A 23,361-nucleotide genomic window follows, 5' to 3' on the forward strand; every position below is an offset into this window, starting at 1 on the left:
ATTAGGAAGAACAGTTCCTTACACGCTACTATTTTCTCAGCAAATAGTTGAAAGCACTGTACGAAAGGATCTGCTCTGCAACTGGGTTCAAGACTGGACAGAATGTCATCAATCTATCCAACTTACGTTTTTACAGCCTGCACAACAGGGGTGAACCAGGTCGGCACTTGGCCAATTTGCACTCTTCCTAAGGGAGCTCACAGAGGGAGCTTTGGGTTGCTCCTGTGCTTATAGAATATCACCATACAGTGCTTATATTATATAAGTATGTAATGTTTATGTAATGTACATTAGTTAAGTGCATATATACAACTTATACAGAAAGGAAACCCCTCACCCCCAAGCCAGGGCCATAGAACAGGCCCAGGGTTTCAACAGACCCATGGAACTCTATAAAGCAGCCAGCCCTCTTCTGGAGAGCCCGAAGGTCACAGAAACTGATAATCTGGCTTCTCTCTCACCCTGCAGACCAAAGGTCACCAAAAACAGGCTAGCTGACTTATCTCCCACCCTGCAGTTTATCTGAAAACCAAAAAAACAGCAGTTTCTAGGTCCTGGCTTCAGCAGCTCCTCCCCATCCCTACTCTCCACTATAAAAACCACAGCTGTCTTTTATGGGGAATAGAGAGTGGATCTTGAGATATGAAAGGCATATTTGCTGAGTACCAGGATTCCAGGATAGATTAAGGTGAAAACCAAGTACGTTTGAACTTGAATTTGGAGGATTCATGATAAGGAATATGCTACCAAGTAAGACTAGCACAGAGTTGGAGCCTGGGAGACTTCTCAGAGGGCCACTCAGGAACAAAGGCATGAGCTGACAGGGAGGGCAGGATTGGCGGAGGCTCACACACTTGGCGGGTGAGGCAAACAGTGAGAAGGTCCTGCAGTGGTGGGAGCCGAAGGCCCCTGGCATGAGTGTGCACTGTGCCATCTGAAGCTTATTGCTGTGCTCTCCCGTGACCCAAAGGCTTTCAGTTCAAGTATTTGCAAGACATTATCAGCCCTGTCTCCATGATTGCCTTGTGTGGGAGGAGAAGGAGCAGATAGAGTGTGGGAGAGACTAGAAATGGAGTTGTGTCCCAAGCCCGAGTTTATGCCAGACAGAGATAAAAGCACAGCTACATGATGGAGAGTACATCAGAAAGCAGGAAACCCATGCTAGAGCTGATGACAAGCACGGCAGCCCCTTGGGTGCAATCTTGGCCTTCTAAAGGATGGCCAGAACGCAGGAAGCAAGGAGGCCCCCCCGCTAGCACCTGGGAAACATGCATTCTGAGTAAAGGGTAATTTTCTTCCGTGAGAACTTTGGACGGTAAATCTCCTTGAAAGCATGTGTTTTCTTGTTTGTAAGAACTCCTGTGTCTCTACATTGTCTAGCACTCTAGTTAGGTTTTGTGGATGGATGCATGACTGACTGGCTTTAGCACAGACCCTCTTCCTTAGATGAGTGTGGGAGAATCAAGTAGGGAGGGTAAGGGAGGAAAAAAGGAAAGAGGCAAAGCAAGAGGAGGAAGAGGAGGTGGTAGAGGAGGGGAGCAGAGAGAAAACAGGATAGGAGAGAATTCTCCCTTGGCACGGGCAAGCATTGGGCAGCATTAGGCTGAGCGTCCTCGGAAGCCTGGTAGACATGCCAACGGGAGGGACTTCTCTGCCGCAGATGCCATGTGAATCCTCATGGGCTCCTTCCCTTCCAGGGAGAGCCAGTCACCACCTGACCAGCCTTGGGGTAAAAGCACTCATATTTCAAGGACAGAGCCATTCTGTCCTCCACACTATTTGATTTTGCCCAGAGGCAGGGGATGGGTGAGGAGAGAGATTTCCTAGGGACCCTTGCAAAAAGCTGAATTCAAGTTGTTAGGTAAGAGGATCTGCAGATTGTATCCCAGCAATGAAAGTTTTACAGACCATGGACTCCAGTTACAACATTTAAAATACTAATAAAAACGTCAGTTGAGGCTGGGCAGGGTGGTACATGCCCAAGAGACCAGCACTTGGAGGCTGAGACAAAGAGGGCTTCCCGGAGTTTGAGGCTGGACTACATTGAAGCTAGCCATCCTTGTTTCCCTGTGCACTTAATCAATTGGGGGGGGGGGGTCAGAGCTGATATTTAAAAAGATTAAAGGTGGAAACACAAAACAGTGGGCTGGGTTTAAATGCATTAAAATCCGATGAGGAAGTATTATTGCTGCTATAGCTTTATTCAGCATGTCGGGACAAAGGGTTACTCGCTCTCATGGCTAGTATAAATATGTCCTTCGTTTAATGCACATTCCCCCTTTTCCTTTTCCTTCTTTTTGCTTGTTCCTACAGGGTCTCCCTAGATAGCCCAAGAATGCCCAAGGTGGCCCCAAACTCATGAGCATCTTGCTTCAGCCTCCCGAGTGCTGAGCTTATAAAACTTTAGATAGGACTGAAACCACTGGTCTGTGTACTTACTGTAATGACCTAAGAGGATAGATGCTTGCCCAGCATGCCAGTGGGCGGTACCTGACTTGATCCTTAACTCTCCTACTGAAGGAATTAGAGAAAGACCTTCTTAGAATCAAAGGTAACAACTAAGATGTCCTGGATGTGTTTAACTTTCACTTTCTTTTCTCCTTTCAAAAATGACCCTTCCTGCCTCCTCTCTGCATCTCACAGGACAAACTAGAGCCTCACAAGCAAGCTCACCACCCTGTGGGTACGATGCAGTTCTTTCCCAATAGTTTCCCCCTCAATGTAACTAGTTCTCAACTTACTCGCCTTCCAACTCTAGACATTGTGGCATGCTTCCAGACTCCAGGGCCAGAATCGTGGCTAATGGGTAGTGAGGAGAAGTGCGTGTGTGTCACCCTTCAGAGATGTGACTGCCAAGACACTGTGGATATGCTCAAGAAACCCAAACATGGGCACGGTGTTGGAGCAGCTTGTGACAGATGGCAGCTTTTGCCAGTTCTTCATGTTGTCATTCTCCAGTGCAGATTTCTCAGCCACTCAACAAAGGGTGAACTGAAACAAAAAGGACTATCTCTAACACTGTGAAGCACAAAAAGGGGCCAGAGTTTTCCTAGGAAGTCAGTGTGATACCGGAGAACTAGGGATTGGAGGGTTAGTGTGAAACCATTCACAACTGCTCACATTTCACAGCAGGGTTAAAGATTTTGGAACGTAAGACAGGAATATTTTCACCATATTATTCCAGTTGCTCCTCTTAACTTTGTTTTTTGCCTTCTTGTTAAATTTATAGCTAAATTAATTTATTGCTTTGTCAGAAAATTTTCAGTTGCTCCCCAGTGAGTGACAGGAACATTGGCCTTGACATGGCAGCCCAGAGTAGCCAAGATCCGCTAACACTTTCTTGACACAGTGACTCTTCTTTGTGTCTGTAAACTGGGACTTCAAACTTCCTTACATCACTTTTTTCTTTTCTAATCATTTTTCTGCTTTCTTTGATAATTCCTCTTTATCCTCTAGCACTTATCAACATATTCTTCAGGTGGCTTTTCTCCTTAAAAACAGTTCCCCAGGGACTGGATAGGTGGCTTAGTGGTTAAGACGCATACCGCTCAACACCCGTATCAGGTGGATCACAACCACCTGTGAACTCCAGCTTCAGGGATCTGATGCCTCCTTCTGACCTCCCTAAGAACCTGTACTCATGTGCACATACCCCCACAGAGACACAAACACACAGATATAATAAGTATTATTGTAATAAATAAAAGTCCTAATAAATCTATTTTTTTAAATTTCTCCATATTTTTCCTCGCAATTAGGACTCACCCGTTGTGTCTGTGTGGCTATTTAAAAATCTACAGCCACGTCAACAACCAGTGCCAGCTGCCTGCTATCTGAAAGCCTAGTCTATCTTCAGGATGACGGTTTGAGATAAAAGGCACCTTTCTTATTTCAAACAACAACTCACCCTGTCAGCAGAGCCAATGCTCAAATGGAGGTCACACCCAAAGAGCCAGATCCTGGAAATCGACAAGGGTACAAACAAACCTGCTTTTCTGATGACATACCACAGCACTTACAACACAAAACATTTGAGAAATAACCATCCTCTATTGCTTTGTATGTCTACATCTGGAATTTGAAAACCAGGTGTTTATTGAACACTTATCCTGTGTCTGGTATCAGCCCAGATGAAGACAATTGGAGAAGAACCTAGCAACAAACCCATGATCTATAAGACGACAGATAATCAAGAACCATGTAGAAGGTGACAGGGCAACTAGAAGTCAGAAGGTGGAGGCTGTCTTAGTCAAGCAGTTGGGCGGTACCTCTTTGAAGAGATCATATTTGTATTGACATTCCTTTGTATGGAGGAGGGATGCCCAACTGGTAACTACTGTTACTGTCAAACATAACCAATATGGAAATGACTCCATGGGTTTGAGACACTATTGGAACATCAGAGTGTAGCTTGAGTTTTCCTGCCTGACTCACAGTCAGGATATATCTCTTTCACCCGCCAGTCCCACAGCCTCTCAGACCCGACCAAGTAAACACAGAGACTTATGTTGCTTTCAAACTGTATGGCCGTGGCAGGCTTCTTGCTAACTGTTCTTATAGCTTAAATTAATCCATTTCTTTTAATCTATACCTTGCCACATGGCTCGTGGCTTACCGGCATCTTCACAAGCTGTTTCTCATCGTGGCGGCTGGCAGTGTCTCTCTGACTCAGCCTTCCACTTCCCAGCTTTATTCTCCTCCTTGCCCCGCCTATACTTCCTGCCTAGCCAATGGCCAATCAGTGTTTTATTGATTAATTAGCAACACATTTGCCATACATCCCACAGCATCAGAGTGATAGTCTAGGAAGTTTATAAAGACAACTTCTGTGGAGAGAGGGGTGGGGAGGGAGAACAGGAAGGCCATCAGAAGCCCATGGTGGAGTGATGGACTAATGTGGTACCCAAGAGGATTCATCTAGAAATTAAGAAAAGGGTAGTGACCCAAAGAAAAGAATTAAGCTAAGCATGAAGCTTGGGTTCCTTCCTGAAGCCATGAAGTCAGTGGAAATGGTCATACTTTTTAATTCATAAGGAGGACTCAGAAAGTGATTAACAAGTATGGCAGGTGAAGATCAAGAATCATGTCAGCCACACTTAAGGAATGTTCCACATCCTTAGCTGTCAGGGAAATGCAAATCAAAATGACTCTGAGATTCCATCCTACATCTGCCAGAATGGCTAAGATAAAAAATACAAGTGACAACTCATATTGGAGAAGATGTGGGACAAGGGGAACAGTCTTCCACTGCCGGTGGGAGTGCCAATTTGTACAGTCACTTTGGAAATCAATATGGCGGCTTCTCAGAAAACTGGGAGTCAATCTACCCCAAGACCTAGCTATACCACTCTTGGGCATATACCCAAAGAATGCCCACCCTACCACAAGGATACTTGCTCAACTATGTTTATAGTAGCTTTATTTGTAATAGCCAGAACCTAAAGACAACATAGATGTCCCTCAACCTAGGAATGGATAAAGAAAACATGGTACATTTACACAATGGGATATTATTCAGCTATGAAATCTGAAGGCAAAGGGATGGAACTAGAAAAAAATCATCCTGAATGAGGTAACTCAGACCCAAAAAGACAAACATGGTATGTACTCACTCATAAGTGGATATTAGCTGTAAAATAAAGGATAACCATGCTACAATCCACAGACCCAGAGAGACTAGATAACAAGGAGGATGGGGGTGGGGGGGGGAGGGAATGCCTGGGGCTCCCTGGGAAGGAGAGATAGAAGAGATTTTGTGAATGGACTGTGGGTGGATGGGGATGGGAACATGAGAGAACAGATTGGGGTTGGGGGATAGAAGGGGAGAGTACTGAAAGAGACCACTAGAAGCAGGGGGCAGGAGGGGCATTTCAGGGTTAGGTAAAAGCCTGGCTCAAGGGAATCTCCCAAGAATTTACAAGGATGACCCCAGCTAATACTCCTAGCAATAGCAGAAACAGAGCCTGCACTGGCCACCTCCTGTGACCAGGCAAGACTTCAAGTGTAGGGAGTGGGACAGCTCCCAGCCACATAAACTTCAACCTACAGTCTGTCCTGCCTATAGGATGTGCTGGGATTGGTGTGTAGTCTAATTGTCATCAGAGAGGCTTCATCCAGCAACTGATGGAAACGGATGCAGACCCACAGCCAACCATTAGGTGAAGTTCCAGGAATCCCGCAGAAGAGGGGGAGGAAGGATTGTAGGAGCCGGAGGGTCACAGACACCAAAGAAAACCTATAAAATCAACCAACCTTGGCTCACAGGAGCTCACAGAGACTGAACAGACAACCAGGAGGCCTGCATAGGACTGACCTAGGCCCTCTGCACATATGTGACGGTTGTGTAGCTTGGTCCTCTTGTAGAACTCCTAGCAGAGGAGCAGGGGCCGTCTCTGACTCTTTTACTAGCGTTTGGGACTCGACTCTTCATGCTGGGTCACCTTGCCCAGCCTTAATACATGGGGAGGTGCAACTTAATACCCTATGTTTTGTTGAAATCCATGGGAGACTTGCCCTTTCCTGACAGAAATGGAGGAATGGATTGAGGGGGTGGCAACAGAGGGGCTGGCGGCGGGGGGAGGGGGGGCTGAGAGGAACGGAAGGAGGGAAAACTGTATTTTATTTATGTAAAATAAATGGATAAATAAAATTTAAAAAAGAATTCTGTCAGCCAAACCAAGATTGATGAGTCCAGTAGACAGCCCACAAGAGAGGTCAGGTATATGGTCACATGTGTGAGCATGGCATTCCGAAAGGGGAGGATTGGAGACGTAAGCCAGCATTGCATCTATCTGAGGGAATTAGCAAATATGTGAGGGATCCAGAAGAAACTCCCAGTCAAGGTGGTAGTGGCACTGTGCTCCTTCTGAGGAAGCGGGGCAGGAAACCCACTCCTGTAGCATGAATCTTAAATGGTCTTATTAACTAAATCAAACCTGGGCCAGGTATTGGGGTGAATGCTGGAAGACCAGAGAACCAGAACAAGCCACAGCTACTTTACCTCGCCAATTCCTCAGCTGATCCTGTTTCCTCAGACTGGAAGCCTCTGAGTCCTCACCCGAATGGGTCTCAGCTGAACTGCTGCTCAAAAGCCTGAAAGCTTAACCAGCCAAATGCTTCTAGTTTCTGGTCTTCACGCCTTATATATCTTTCTGCTTTCTGCCATCGCTCCCTGGGATTAAAGGCTCACTTCTTGGGATTAAAGGCGTGTGTCACCATGTCTGGCTGTTTCCAATGTGGCCTTGAACTCACAGAGATCCAGAGGGATTTCTACCTCTGGAATGCTAGGATTAAAGGCGGGAGTGCCACCATTTTCTAGACTCTGTATCTAGTGGCTCTTCTGTTCTCTGACCCCAGATAAGTTTATTAGGGCGCACAATATTTTGGGGAACACAATATCACCACACACTCCTGTCTCCTCCAGCTCCTGAGGGCTTTCTGTCAGTTTTTACTTGTGGGCCTTAACAGGCCCATCCCTTTCCACTCTGCCTCTCTGGTCACATTCCTCTTCCTCTTGTGTTTATAGAAACCTCAATATCTTCCAAGGACAACTTGGCACCAGATTTATGACCCACTTGAGCAATACAGAGGCTCTTCATCTTGAATTACTTAATGAAATCTGAAAAGAGGTCCTTTCCCAAATAACATTCACAGAGTCTTGAAATTAAAATGTCCATATTTGTGGGTGTCCACTCACCCCACTAGGGGGAAGTGTACCTAGTCAAGACGAAAGAGTCAACAACAGTGCCAGAGACTCCAGCAGAGAGAAAGTGGGTGCAGGGACAGAGCTGGAAAAGCACAGCTGGCCAGTGCAAGGCTCAAAGGGGACCAGAGAAGGGACCTGACATGTTTCTTTTGTAGCTGTTGGATTTCTTTTATACTGGAGTTGCCTCTGGGTGTAACAAATATTTTTGCCCAACCCCATCTTCAGTCCACACATCTTTACTTGTAAGTGTCCATTGCAAGGGGTTATTGGTCTGGCTCAAGACCCCTGCCTTCTGCTACCCTATCAATACTGGGCCCTCAATGGGACCCCTCTTGGATATCCTGTCGTTGTCCTGTGTCATGGAGATCCTGTAGCTTTGGATCTGCAGGTCCACCACCTTCACATACTCCAGCAGTTCAGAGATGAGTTGGATGTTGGCGTAGGCTAACTCATAGCCATGTTTCTGGGTCTGGGTGGTAGCTGGGTTGGTCAGCCTCCAGCTTTCCCTCACGGATGCCACCCAGGCAAGCTCTCCAGCATTGCCTCAGCTAGCTCATCCAATCCAGCCTGCAGCAAGGTGCTCTCGAACCCTCGGGTCCAGCTCACCAGCACTCACCCCACCAGGGCCAGTTCTACTTTTTTTTTCCAGGTGAGGTACAATACCAGCTCTCCCTCATGCTGCAGCCAGTGAGGGGGCAGGGCCAGCTCTTCTGTCCCCATGCCCCTGAGGCTGGCTCTCCTACCTGTCACAGGTGGCAAGGGGTGTGTGTGTGGGGGACATGTTTCCCTCACCCACACCACCACAAGGCATATAAGGGGGGGGGGTCAGCTCTCCTGCTCTCATGCCCCAGGGCAGGCTTACCTGCACCCCCCACACACCAAGAGGGTCAGCTCTACTGTGTTGCCCAGGTGAGGTGTAGGGCCTACTCTCTAGAGTGCTGCTGGTGAGGGGCAGTGCCAATTCTCTTACTCTCATGACCCCAGGGCCAGCTTTCCCACCCACCACAGGTGGCGAGGGACAGGGGAGATCTTCTCTCCCTCCCTCACTCCACTGTATGGCAGATGAGGGGTGGGGCCGGATCTTCCACACACATTCACAGAGGCGTATTACTTGCCACCCCATCTCCAGGGTCAGCCCTCCCGTGCTGCCCAGGCGAGGGGCAGGGCCCACTCTTCCAAGTGCTGCAGCCAGTGAGGGGCGGGGCCAGCTGTAACAAATATTCTTTAAACTGATGCTTCTGATGATCTTGAAAGGCCTGTTGTCCCATCCTGTACCTGCCTTGGGGTTAGTGGAACATTTTGATCTAATCACTCACACATTTTATTTTTCTCTAGGTGAACACATGGAAAGAGCAAGGGGAAAAATAGCTTGTTTTATTTTGTGCCAGGTTTTTAACATAATAGCAACCATCATTCTCCCCGTTCTGTAGTCTTGAGTCTACAAAGGAGCTAACATTTCAAACCTATTTAGCACTTCTTCTGGAACTTAGGACAAACTTCCAAAGTTATATTTGGGGTTCAGGATTTGTCAGCGAAGTGAAAGGGATGAAGGGCAACCATCCCCCCTGATGTTCTGATAGAGAAACAGGAACTTTGTCTTGATGCAGCTAACCCACCCTGCCTGGGGAAAGGAAACTGAAGGACATTGAACCTGTTGTCTCAGTTAGGGTCACTATTGCTGCGATGAAACACCGTGACCAAAGCAACTTGGGGAGAAAAGGGTTCACTTGGCTTACACTTCCACATCGCTGTTCGTCATCAAAGGAAGTCAGGACAGGAACTCAAGCAGGGCAGGAACCTGGAGGCAGGAGCTGATGCAGAGGCCATGGAGGGGTGTGCCTTACTGGTTGCTCCCCATGGCTTGCTCAGCCTGCTTTTGTCCAGAACTCAGGACCACTAGCCCAGTGTGCCCTCCCCCATCAATCTCTAATTAAGAAAATGCCCTACAGGTTTGCCTACAGCCCAATTTTATGGAGACACTGCATTTTCTTAATTGAGGTTCCCTTCTCTCAGATAACTTTAGCTTATGCCAAGTTAACATAAAACTGTTGAGCACACCTACAGTCAACACATTAGGATTCACTTAATAATAAACAAATCTGAAAATTTTTGAATAGAAATATAGAAATTTTTGAATATCAAGTAGAGTAAAAATGTCATCTGAAAGTGACCTACTACCTTGAAAACATATATTTTAAATCCACATAACCTGAATGTACAACCTCAGAAGGCAGCAACATCCATTTCCCTGTACTTCTGACAAATAGGATCATCTTAATGGTGGGCATGGTAGGATTTGCCCTCAAAAAAAACCCAAAACAAAAAAAAACCTAGGAGGCAGGAGACAGGTGGATTCTTAGAGCAGCCAGCGAATTGGTGAGCTCCGGGTTCAGTGAGAGACCCTGTCTTAGAAAAGAAGGTGGCAAGCAATCAAGGAAAACCACAAGTGTTGACTGACTTCTGGCCTCCATGCACACCTGCACACATGCATGTGCATGTGAGCATGTGCACACACACACACACACACACACACACACAGAGAACAGATAGAGAAAATTCTAGAAGTCATTTGAAAAGTGTGGTAGTTAGAATAAGAATGGCTCCCATGAACTCATAGAGGTTTGGCCTTGGAGTAGGTGTGGCCTTGATGGAAGAAAAGTGTCACTGGCAGTGAACTTGGAGGTTTCCAAAGTCCATACCAGTCATCCCCCAACTCACCAGGACACCCAGGCCATGCATGGCACCATGCTCCCTGTTATGATTTTGTAAGAGTTGCTTTGGTCATAGTGTCTCTTCACAGCAATCGAAGAGTGATGAAGACAAGGGGAGATTTTAAGTTTTCTTCTTCTAAGTCTGTCATCTGACTTCTAGAAGGAAAAGGATGACCGACCCAGGTGTTTCCGAGCTGGCTGGAGGCTGCATGGAGAGCTCAGAGAATTGTCTGCATTTCTCTTTGCTTACACAAGTGTGGGTGAGTCACGGGCAGTCACTCGGGATCCCCGACACATCCACTGCAAATGGACTCAGAAGCTGCAGGCCTGTACTTTGGGCCTTCCCTTCCCGCTTTCCCTCTCCCACATCTACCAACCTCCCACAAAGTCCTAAGGGGCAGAGAAAACTAACTCAGTCCTTAAGCCTTCAAGGAAATATCAAATTTATCCAGTAACAAATTTTTCAATTAGCTAACCTTGTGCCCAAGACTAGAGGAAAGTATATTTTATATCTAAAATCAGATGATTTAAACTAATACAACTTATCTCAAAATATTTGTTTTCAGATTATTTTTAAGGTACTGATGATCAAACCAAGGTCTTGCACATACTAAGTAAGCTCTCTACCACCAAGCTCTAACCCCAGCCCTTACAATACCTGATATTAAGTTTCACTTGTACTTTTCCCAAGCCAACCTCCCCCTACCAGTCTGCACAGAATATAGGTACCATCCCAAAGCCATATTATAGATAGACTAATGGAAATGTAACAAGTCACATAGTTTTAAAGATGTGGAAAGGATGGAGACACTGTCCACCATTCAAGAAGGCTAAGAGCACAGAGCCTTGAAAGCGGTTGAAGCGGAAGCATCAATGATTGCTAAGGCCAAGAAATGATATGCAACTTGCCAATTGCTGCACATCCAACAAGCAGCTCTGTTATGTGAGTCCAGAGTTAGCTCATTGCAGCCTCCTGCTCTCTGCAGCCTCCTGCTCTCTGCAGAAGTACAGGGTGTTTTGGAGAGATACATGGTAGCGTGCTGCTGGCATTTCCCATTGGGCTTTGACAGGCCTGAGTAGCCATGGGATCCAGTTCAGCCACCTTGACCTCCTCACTTTGCCATGGGAACAAGTCTTTGTCCCTTCTGAAGCCCTCTCCATCCAACCGCAAATCAGAAATAACCACATATCTCAGTCACCTGAAGGTCTGTGGGAGGATGTAACAGCCAATGAAGAAGGGCTCTGGAAGAGCTTGAAGGTGTGGAGCATCTTTACAAAATGGGAAAAGGAGTCAGGATTGAGACCTGGCATGAGCTAGCCCCTCACGATCAACAAGGATAGTTGGCATCCATTCAACTCCTAAAGTAACTGAGCAGCCACTGTGTGCTTAGCGTGTCATATGGCAGTGTTTAACAACAAATCTTGGATGTCGAAGCATTACTTTGGTCTTTACAGATTAAGAAAATAAAGCTACAATTCTGGTAAATGGAGCAGAGACTCAAATCTGGAGCTGAGGCCCAAGACTCACACGAGTTCATACTGAAGGCCAGAGAGATGGGAAACCTGACCCCTGGAGGGTATGATGATAGATCATACCTGTTTTTCTAGCCAGCTCTCTCTGTCCTGATTCTCAGGAGCCTTTTGCTATCAGAAGCATCCAGGCAGAGTTCAGCATTGGAAGATCCCATGATTTTCTCCAAGGAGGAATTGCCTGAGTTTGTGGGGCCCTGTTATATGGAAGACTTGTTATGTGGAAGAAGTTCTCCAGGACACCCTGGGGACCTATGATGGAAGTCACCGTGTTCCTTCTTACATCACCACATGCTAAGGAAAGGAGGTGAGGGCTTAGGTCTTTATTGTCTGTATTTCATATTCTTTATTTTTAAAAGTATTACTGTATTTTAAATGTGTGTGTGTCTGTGTGTGTGCATGTGTGTGTGTGTGTGTGTGTGTGTGTGTGTGTGTGCAGGCATGCACATACCATGGTGTGCGCGCGCAGATGTGGGGCAACTTTTAAGAGTTCTCTCACTCTCCACCTCATTGAGGCAGTCTCTCTTGTTGTTGCTGCGGCACTGTGTACTGCAAGCTAGCTGACCCGTGAGCTGCTGATGGATTCTCTCATCTGTGCCTCTCATACCACCGTAGAGGTGCTGGGATTACAGATGTGTGCCGCTGCATCAGCTTTTCTATGTGAGTTCAGGAGACTGAACTTAGATCTTTGGGCTTGCACGGTTAGTGCTTCTATCCGTGAGCCAACTACCTATCCCCCTTAATTAATTAATTAACTGTTTAACGAGATAGACTCTCTTTTTGTTGCTTAGAATGTCTTTTATTTATTCCTTGACAATTGCATACATGTAAACAATGCATTTCGAGTGTATGAACTCCTCTCTCCTACTCCCCTCAGAAGTCACTAATTCCCCTCTCCTACTCTTCCCAAGTACCCCCGGCACCCCCTCCCCAACTGATGTCCTCTCTCTTTTGTTGTTATAATAATCCGTTGAGTCTAATTAGTACTTCCTGTTGGGATGCTGCCTGATACTGTTGACTTGATCGTACTCAGGTAACCATAACTATAGTAACTAAAGGTTTCTTGTAGCCCAGGCTAACTTGGACTCATTGTGTAACTGAAGCTGACCTTCAACTCCTGATCCTGATTCTTTTGTTCCCGAGGGCTGGAGTTATTGGTCTGTACCATTATGCCTGGTTTGCATTACTTATTTGTTTGTTTATTTGGGGGGATGTTTGATGAAGGCTTTTGATTTGTAGCCCAGGCTGGCCTCAAACTCGTGGCAATCCTCCTGCCTCAGTTGCTTGTGTTCTGGGGATTACAGGGGTGCACTGTGATATTCTGCTTTATTATCTGTGATCTTATTTTTGTACCTGGGACCTCACTGCCTGTGAGGAGCCTGCCTTCGCAAGGTTACCTAATCCTTGGCAAGAGTAAAGAAGGGTCTGCCTGAGAGCATGCCTCTCCGAAGCTATGGCAGACTCGGTGCTCAATGGGAGATCCATGTCTCCCATTGGTGCTGCTATCTTAGGAGGTGGTGGAAACTTTCAGGTGTGGGTGGGGCCTAGCTAAAGACATAGATGGATAGGGAGTGCCTCTGGAGGTTTTACTTGGCCTTGATCTGCTTCACTTTGCTTTTCATTTGCCAGGAAGCGGCCAAACTCCTCCCTGATCCTCTCCCACTGCCGGAACATTCCGTTCAGCAGCACAAGGACAAGAAACCACCAATGAAAGCCTCAGAAATGGGAACAAAGTAAGTCTTGCTTTCCTTAAATTGTTGCTGTCGGGCATTTGGTCCCTGTGACAAGAAACGTAACCAATATAAGAGTCAACCCTGAGCTCAAGGCTTCACTGTCTCCCCTATCTGGCTCTCAATCTCCAAAAGGCAATATGCCTTTGCCTCCACATTCCTGTACCTACTGGATAGCCAGGGACTGCTGGACACCCCAGCCTGCCAGAAGTACTCAGGTGAGGCAGTTGGAAACCTACTCCGAAGCTCACCGGCTCTGCCCACTCCTTCCTACCAACCTACGCAGCCTCTGTGCATTCCTTCCCCTCTCCCCTTGACGGGCCTGGGCTTCTGCATGGGTCCTGTGTGGCAGCACATGCCCCTCTTTGTGGAAACCTGAGAAAGTAACCATCTTTCCAATGGCAGCCGTCGGCTAACTCCTCGTATCATAGCAAAACAAAACCTCAGCTATGTTTTAAAGCTAACCTATCCTTTTGCAAGTCACTGATATTTTGGTGTACTTGCCTTTTTTGGGTGGGTGTTGTGCTTTGTTTGGTTTGGTTTCTGTTTTCTTTAAGGTGAAGGCAATGAAATTTGGCGGGTTCCCACGAATGAACCAAATGCTTTAGCACTGAGCTATATCTCAAGCCTTCTTAAATTATTTTACTACAAATTAATGAGATTATAATTTGCTAAAATGCCTTACAAAAGTAGTATTATCGGGAACAGAATTCTTTCTCTCAAAGTTGATTCAGTGCATCTGATGAGTGTCTGGCTTGACAGAAGCTTCAAGCTGTACGGTGGCTTTACGGCTTCAACCAAACATTTTGTTAGCCTCATCAAGATGGGAGTTTTCACTACAAAATGAGATGAATAAATTTGAGGCCGAAGTCAAGTAAAAACCTAATTGTGATGAACTCTGAAAGAAAGGGGCAGAATGATGAGGAACCACCCAAAGAAAAGGGCACCCACAAGCACCCATCTACTGCAGCAGAATCCAAGGATGATGCAAGAGAATTCAACAAGATTTTCCAATACATTTGGAAATTAACAAGTCTTACAGTATTCCAGCAGCATGCCTACCCTTTTATTCAGTACTATTTTCTAGAGACAATATTATAATAAAAGAAATTACAGATACAGATAAAAGAAATTACCTTTTGAGGTATTTTTCTAATACCCACCCACCCACAATGCTAATGCTACAGATATACTGTACAAATTTGGAAACTCACAAACCATTGTAATCACTAGTTGTTCACCACCAAGAATTAATTTTCCATGGTGGTGAGAGAGCACCAAACCCTCATTGCCAATATATGTGTAGAGTTACCAAAAGTCAAAGCCCTTGGTGCACATCAGAGCTGGACGGCTCAATACTGAAGTCCTCAAAAGTTTAATGCAGTTTATCTGAGGTGAAACTCTGGTTTGCTTGCTTAGAACTCTTTGGTGTGTCACATAAAGTTCCTGCTGCAAGCTGCAGAAATATGAAGCAGGAATTCAGCTGACTATGGCAAAAGCTATTCCCTGGTAGAGTTAAGGACTCTTACAGAGGATAAAACCAAGTCTTAAGGAGTCTTGGTGATATTGGCTTTTGAATATTAGCCATTTCCTGTTATGAATTTCTCATGTGCTATTGTAGCTTTTCCATTCCTAGAACAGTGTGTTTGATCATTCTTTGGGCACAATTTCCCCTATACAATTAAAGTACTTGGATACATCTCCCAACTGTGCTAAAAGCAGTCACACAGCTAGACCCCTTATTTCAGTCCTTTCTGTAAATTATCATCATTAGCAACATCTAGCCAGGACCTTCTCCAGATGAAAGTATCTTATCTGAAATACTTCCCAGACTTTCTAAGAACTGACTGCAGATAGATAAGTATCCAGACTATCTGAGAAGGCCTGGCAGATGTGCTAATTAAGCGTAACCCTCCTCTCTTACAAGTCTTATCTCTAATCCTAGATCTCCCTTTAACAATTAATCCAGAACTAAAGGGCTTTTACTTGCCAGGTACATCCAGCTGTGACGCAGGTTGCCAAGCTACCGAGCAGACTTGCTCCACCCAACTAGTAAGCGGCAGAGCCAGAGAACTGTGGATTGTATGTATATAAAAACTGGACTGGAGAGACAAGAAGAGGAAGAGGTCTAGAAGAACGAGATGGAAGATATGGAAGAACTAGATGAGAAAGAACTAGATGAGGCAGAACCAGGTGGAGGAGAACTAGATGGGAAAGTATTGAGATGGGAAGCACAGATCAGATGGGAAAGAACTAGATGAGAAAGAACTAGATGAGGAAGAACCAGGTGGAGGAGAACTAGATGGGAAAGTATTGAGATGGGAAGCACAGATCAGATGGGAAAGAACCAGATGGGGAGGAAGGAGAGAGAGAACTTAGAAGAAAAAAGAGAGGAATTAAGATGGGAAAGAACTAGATGGATGAGAACCAAGATGGAGCAGAACTAGATTATGAGCCTAAGATAAAACCCAGAGAGAACAGCATAAAAATGTAGAGAGAAATCAGGCAAGAAGGGAGCTAAGTAAGAGAGCAGAATTGAAGCTGTGGAGAGAGAGAACTGACTCAGAAGAATCAAGTGAATGGACTAAAGAGTTTCACATACATAGATTGATATAAGAATCCCTCAGATTAATTAATCCACTGCTGGCATCTCTTCTGGAACTCTGGGAAAATACTATAGAGGGGCTGGACCCCAATAGACTTTGTTAAGTTCCTTCAGTCCCAAGCAGACAGGAGCAATGCAAGTATATCTTTAGTGCCCCCAGCCTCTCAGTTAGCTTAGGAACTTGAAATGGCATTTGCCAGTTCTGTGACATTGGTGTATATTTATGTGGGTTTCTTATATATGCAAGAGATACCTGTAGTAAAGAAAATATTTCTGGCATAAAAAGAGAAAGCAGGCAAAGAGTGTGATTCTAGGAACATAGTACTTGAAGGAGAAAGAAAACTTTGGGACTAGGAGTTCAGGAGAGGTACATGCCCTGGGGTTAAGCCTCTGTCCAAGACCCTCTCTCTGCGCTCTGCTCTGTGGAGGGCCAGCTGTGGGTACAACGGTAGCTCTCAGGGCATAGTCCCTGGGCTGCACTATCAGTGTTGAGTCAGAACTTACTAGAAGGGCAAATTATCCTCCTCCTGGGCTTGAGTTAGAAACGCAGGGGCTGGGGCAGTAACCTGCAGCTCAGCAAGCCCACCTTGTGGGGTGGGGGTGGGGGGCCGTTCTGCCACATTCTCCAGCTGAGGACCCAATCTGTCCTCATCATCGGTCCCAATTGCTTCTCTTACTTAAGAAAGTTGACCGCAGATTTTCCACGTACACTGGCTAATTGGTTCTTCTTTCTGTTCTGTGAGCCAAGATAGTAACAACTTGGATCTCGTTAGTACAATCAACAAGCTTTAAAGCTCCCGTCTTATTAACTGCCGTCAGAATTCTTAGTTGACACCATCAACACCATACATACCAAACGCCTTCTTACACAAATTCTACAGTAAGAGACTTCTTCCTTTTGTTTACAGAGTTAATGAACTAAAACTTCCTGTAGAATCATAATCTATTAAAATTATGCATCTTTTGCTCGAAATCTCAAGCATTCATCAAAACCCTTAAACTATCATGACACTGAACCCAAAGGGTCATTTGGACAATAGTGATGATGAGAGTCTGCTTGAATTGCAATTCCTGAGTTACACTGTCCTTTTAAACACACACACGCGTGCACACACACACACACACACACACACACACACACACATGAAAGCACTTCCTATCAAGACTTGAAACACATCCCGCACTCCAGAATTAAACTAATCAACTGCCTTAAGTTGTTTTTCCTCATCCTTTTAATGTTCCACATGGTTCACAATTGCCTTTAACAAGGGGAAAAATTTACCGAATGTGATGATTACTCTGAGTGGAGCTTTATTAACGTAATTTAGGTCCTGCTCTTATGGGAGTGGAGGGACTACAGACAACAGGATAAAGATCAGCGTTTGTGGCAATAAACTTCTGTCAGGTGGCTTTAATCAGATCTAAGGGGGCTGGAGCTGAAGGTCATCCATTCTGCTGCACTTCAAGAGAAAATGCTGCTTTCGAAAAAGCTCAGGCTGCTGACACAAACATGTTTAGAAAACAATTCTGCACTGGAATCCAGACATGAAAACAAGGCTCCGTGTCCCACCATCCATGTGGCCAGAAGAGGAAAGCAGCTCCACGCTGCATGTCTCGCTGCCCATAAAAGGCAACACCACTCTGCCTGTGACCTTAGTGTTCAAATATACATCGAGCCTGATGTAAACCATTCTCCCATCTGGCTACCAAAGAGCAACACGGAGATGACAGAGCTTCATCACCAGAGGCTCTAAGTGTATTTAAAGATGAATTACACATATCAGATGACAAGTAGCCATCTAACTGAAAAACTCCCAACACCGACCAAAAAGATACTCTCTTTGACAAAATGAAGGAGAATATTTGATTCAAAAAGTGTTAGCTGGGATTTCACAAAAACAACCCATCTGATTGGTTCAAAGAGGCAATTGATCAATCCTAGTGCTTGATCCCAACACATGACTGATTCTTACAGCAAAATGGAAAACTTTTTAAAAAGTTACTTATTTAGTGTGTGCATGAGAGAGAGAGAGAGAGAGAGAGAGAGAGAGAGAGAGAGAGAGAGAGAGAGAGTGTGTGTGTGTGTGTGTGTGTGTGTGTGTGTGTGTGTGTGCAATTTTATGAGCTGATTCTCTCTGTCCACTATCTGTGGATTAAATCTGGACCATTAGCCTCGACGGCAATAGCGTCCATCCTCTGAGCCATTGCAATGGCCCTTGGAAAACTTCTCCTTAATTTCACTCTTAAAATACTCAATACACTCTCTCAGGCATTTTCCATTTTCCATGAGACACTGGGAAAGAGAAAAGAGAGCATGCTACATTCTCTAACATAGTGGATTTGAAACGCAAGACAAAAATCCTGAGGGAGACTAACAGGCCTTAGTGTAAATTACCCTGATTGTATAGTCTCCAGCGAACTGATGAAGATGTAATATAAATCAGCTCTCGAGTAAAGTTCGAAGTGTATAAAGGGATGAGAGGTGTGCTTTAACATTGTGGGTGAAATGAAGGAACAGAGGCAAAGCATACTGGTCAGCAGGGGAGCACAGCCCAACACAGCAATGTCTTCTGTGACTCTCTCTCTCTCTCTCTCTCTCTCTCTCTCTCTCTCTTTCTCTCTCTTGTTCTATAACTGGGCCACAGACCAAGAAAGTCACTGACTGCTCCCTCTCATCTGCCAGTTGCATTAAAAATAACGTCTGGTCTGTGCTCACAAAGCAGCACATACTGAACCCTTATTCTGGCAGGAAAGCGCTGGTTTTGTTTGATGTCTTACCTTTCTTCTGAAACCCTCAAAGTCAATCTCAAGCACATAAAACCATAATCACCGTGGTAGAATACATATTTTTATTTTAAGGCATCTGGACCTACTTAGAGGTTTTTATGTGGAAAGCTTTCTAGATGGAGGCCCCTTCTCCCTTCCTCTCTTCCCTTCTGCCTGTCAATCTCTGGCTGGCTGACAGCGTGATGCTGACACACATTCATCTCTAGCACCTGGGAGTGGGCACACCATGCCTTTTCTGAGTATTTTCCTAGTTGTGTTCAAGGAAGTGTTGATATGAGAGAATCGGCCACAGTACCCCTCTTTCCTGTCTAGTTATACGCAGTAACTAACGATGTATTATGGTGAGTGTAGCAGAAACAAGACCAAAACACATCAGTGTTCTCAGAGACTGTATACCTCTGTCAAATAGACCACATAAAGTCATTAACCAAGTAAATGGTCATTGTTTTCTTGCACAAGTTCATTAGTTGTTAGAATCAAAAGACATAGAAGGACAGTAGATGAAACTTAAAAATTAAAACCATATCCACACTCTTCTTGTGCATTTCTGTGGTTATCAGTTGGAATACGGCTGAAGCTTCATGACAAAAGGGTCTGACTCCAGCCTGAATCAGCACAAAACTGGCAAGTTGTTCAGTGTAGTTCTGGCCACTCACGCTGCTTTGAGGCTTTCACTGTGGGTGTGTTTGTTTCTTTACCACACAAGACTGTCTTTAGCATGGATGATCCCCAAATGCTAGAGGATGAGCTAAGAAACTGAGTTCAAGAAGCATCTTCTCTGCCCAGAACTAAGGAGTTTTCCAGGAAGCAGGGAACAGTTTTAAAGTCGGGACCATTAAGGGCAGACTGTGGTAAATTTGGTAGGTTTCTGAGAACAGATTGAAGTTTGATTCTCATTAATTCATTTCCTATAACACCAACTTGGGGCAATTATAGTCACTGAGAACTTGATTGGACATACAAAAAGCTGTCCTCAATTTAGGACTATGGGGCTGAAATAAAGCTGGCACCTGGTCAAAGACCCTGAGGAGTAACGTAACTCCTTGTCTAATCCAGGAATGATCAATTTTGAAGTGTGACATCATGGCTTAAAAATTAAACATTAACATTTTTCTCTTCTAGCAACGGTGCTTAGGGTACTCAGTTTGATAGACTGTCATAAGCTTTCCTGCATTACAGCCTAAAAGTAGCCTGGGCCTGCTCCACAGACCTGGGAATAGAATTGTTTACCTTTATACCAATACAATTCAGGAAGATGCCAAAACTGTACATGGTCTATGCCCAGACAGGTGTTGAAGAGCTTGTGTTGAGACATCTAAAGTCCTCACAAGATTGCCTGAAACAAAATAAAGCATGCCAGTGGAGCTGCAGTGGCTCCGTGTGGGCTGAGATGGATCTGAGATGGAACCAAATGTCCTTTCCATGTGGAGAAACATGAACGTGTTGAAGGCACAAGCCAGTGTCAGAAATCTAAATAAGCTAAACCAACAAAACTCTAAATAAGCTAAGTAACAAAAACTCGAGTCTTGTTCTATGCAAAAAGGAAGGAAAAGCATTAAACCTAAAGGCCAGCAGGATGGCTCAGTGAGACCGGCAACCTGAGTTTAATCCCTGGAACCCATTCCACAAAGGTATCACCTGCTATATACATGCTATGGCACATGCATCTCTTCCGTCATGCATACAATAACAAATAAATGATAAAATTTTTAAAAATAAGCATTAAAAGAGAAAGATCACAATGAGCTCTATCTGAAATATATTCTCTGGAGTTTGTTTTAAACAAACTCCAGATTCTTTCCAGATACGCACACAACACTGAAAGCCATGTGCTATCAAGTAATGTTTTGCAAACACATCTCAGCGTTTCATTTCTCCTGGAAACCGTCACCTTGAGAGACCACACACTTGGTCTATGATGGCTAGCAGTTCTAAAACTCTTTGAGTTGCCTCTAAGCACCACAAGCTTAAGTTATAGTCTTCTCTCAATCTTAATGAAATTGTGTTAAGAACACAGGTCACTTCCCTTACTCCCCTAATATAAGTGCACACAACCTAATTTTTTCCTTCCTAAAACAAAATTTCTACCTCAGAGGAGAGCATTTGCCAGCGTTGGCGAGGGGAAAAGAGCCCAGGCACCAAAGCCAGTCCCAAAGGGTGAAAAACATTGCTTTGAGGAACGGTGACCTGTATCACAAGAAAACTTCGGCATGGGGATTAGAGAGATGACTCAGTGGTTAAGACAGAGGACCTGAGTTCAATTCCCAGCACTTGTCTCTAGCGGCTCACACTTGCCTGTAACTCCATCTCCAGGAGATCTGATACCCTCTTCTGGCCTCCATGGGCACCTGCCCTCATGAACGTGATCATAGACACAGGCACACAGGCACACACACCACACACACACACACACACACACACACACACACACAACACACAACACACACACACCACACACACACACACCACACACACACACACACACCACACACACACACACCACACACACACACCACACACACACACACACCACACACACACACCACACACACACAACACACACACACAACACACACACACAACACACACACACACACCACACACACACCACACACACACCACACACACACACACACACCACACACACACACACCACACACACACACCACACACACACACCACACACACCACACACCACACACACACACACACACACACACACACACACACACACACACTAAATCCTTAGAAGGAAAGTTCAGTTTTGATCACAGTAATTTGGCAGTTTATAAATTCTTATGTAATTGCTGCCATTTCTCATGCCACTTACATTAAACTGAACAAACTTTTGAAATGTCAATTAACAAGCTTATCATTTCAGTTTTCATTCTAAAACCCGACCTCAGCGTCACCAAACTGGGTCCCAGTCCACTTAGATTTCCTTTCCTGGCATTTGCTCCAACAATGAGCTCATTTACAGCTTCTATGTTGTGTTTTCCTTTGACTTCACTCTTCCTCGGGGCTTCTGCCTTTACTTCTAAGACACCGGCTAGTTAGCTCAGAATTGCTTTGTGGAGGAGCCTGGAGATAGAGTCATGTGAGATCTTTTAATTAAAAGCCTTGTCAAATGTAGCATCCTCTAACAAAAGCTTTTTCCAACATCAGCTCAGTTGATATTTGGGATTGGGTAAGTCCTGGTTGGAGGGTGACCCTGACATTTGTATTAGAAGACATTCAGCAGCATCCCCAGCCTGGCCCAGTAGATGTCAGCTGGGACAACTGGAAGCATCTCCAGTCAGTGCCAAATGTTCACTGTAGGGAAAAAACACCCAAGCAAAGAACCATGGGTTGGCACAAGGGGTAGAGAAATAACCTTCTCTTCATGGCCTTTGAAGTAATAGACGTTATTCTGAATCAACTTAATGGCCACTAGGAATAGCTCCCATGTTGGCCAGTGTAAAAGAGAAAACAAACACTTCAAGCAGAGGAAAATATAGTTAATTATCTTGTTGCTGTAGCAAATCTATATTTAAAAAATTATTGTGCTCGCCATTCCCAGGTGGAACACTGGGCATGTATGACAGGGAGAAAGGTATTTATTCTTTAACATCATGAACGTTCACTGAGCACTCATTAAGTAAGGAACGTCATGGGGAACTCTGGGCCTACATGGTGAACAAGTCAGACAAGATGTCTAATTGGAAAGTTTGGGACATGTAAATACAAGGAGATATGTACCCCACCAGGGTACTGTAGCAATCCTGTTTTTATTCTGTATTTCATGATACTTTGATATTTCATATTTTGGTATTTCAGGATGAAAAGAGGATGCCTCCTGCCCCAAAATCTAATTCCCCAGTACTCCTAAGCAATCTTGAATCTAATAGCCACCATTCATTAGTTTATTTAACTATCAAAAACCCAGCTAATAATTTCCCTTCCTTCAATCAACTCAAGACAAGTAGGCAGGCCCTATATTCTCTAACAGTGATCCTCAGCCTCCCTAATGCTGCGACCCTTGAGTACAGTTCCTCATGCTATGGTAACCCCTAACCATAAAATTATTTTTGTAATTGTAACTTTGCTACTGCTATGAATCATAATGTAAATATCTGATATGCAGGATATCTTCTCTGTGAACCCCCAAAGGGGTCATGACACACAGGTTAAGAACCACTGTTCTAGAATGATTCAAATTAATCAGTTCTAAGCCATTTCTTTCACTTTGCCTTTTCTATGGAAAGGCATAGCCTGTTTACTCCTTGCTCTTTCCTGCTTTCCCCCATGGTCCCG

At 44.8% G+C, this 23,361-nt stretch overlaps 1 protein-coding gene across 2 annotated transcripts in view; it reads right to left on the reverse strand.

Moving 5' to 3' along the window:
- Synpo2 (synaptopodin 2) overlaps positions 1 to 23,361 on the reverse strand; it is a 167,801-nt gene that overhangs the window by 93,269 nt on the left and 51,171 nt on the right. The gene's annotated exons all lie outside the window — the stretch shown is intronic.

This window comes from Peromyscus eremicus, chromosome 6, assembly GCF_949786415.1.
Source record: "Peromyscus eremicus chromosome 6, PerEre_H2_v1, whole genome shotgun sequence".
NCBI lineage: Eukaryota > Metazoa > Chordata > Mammalia > Rodentia > Cricetidae > Peromyscus > Peromyscus eremicus.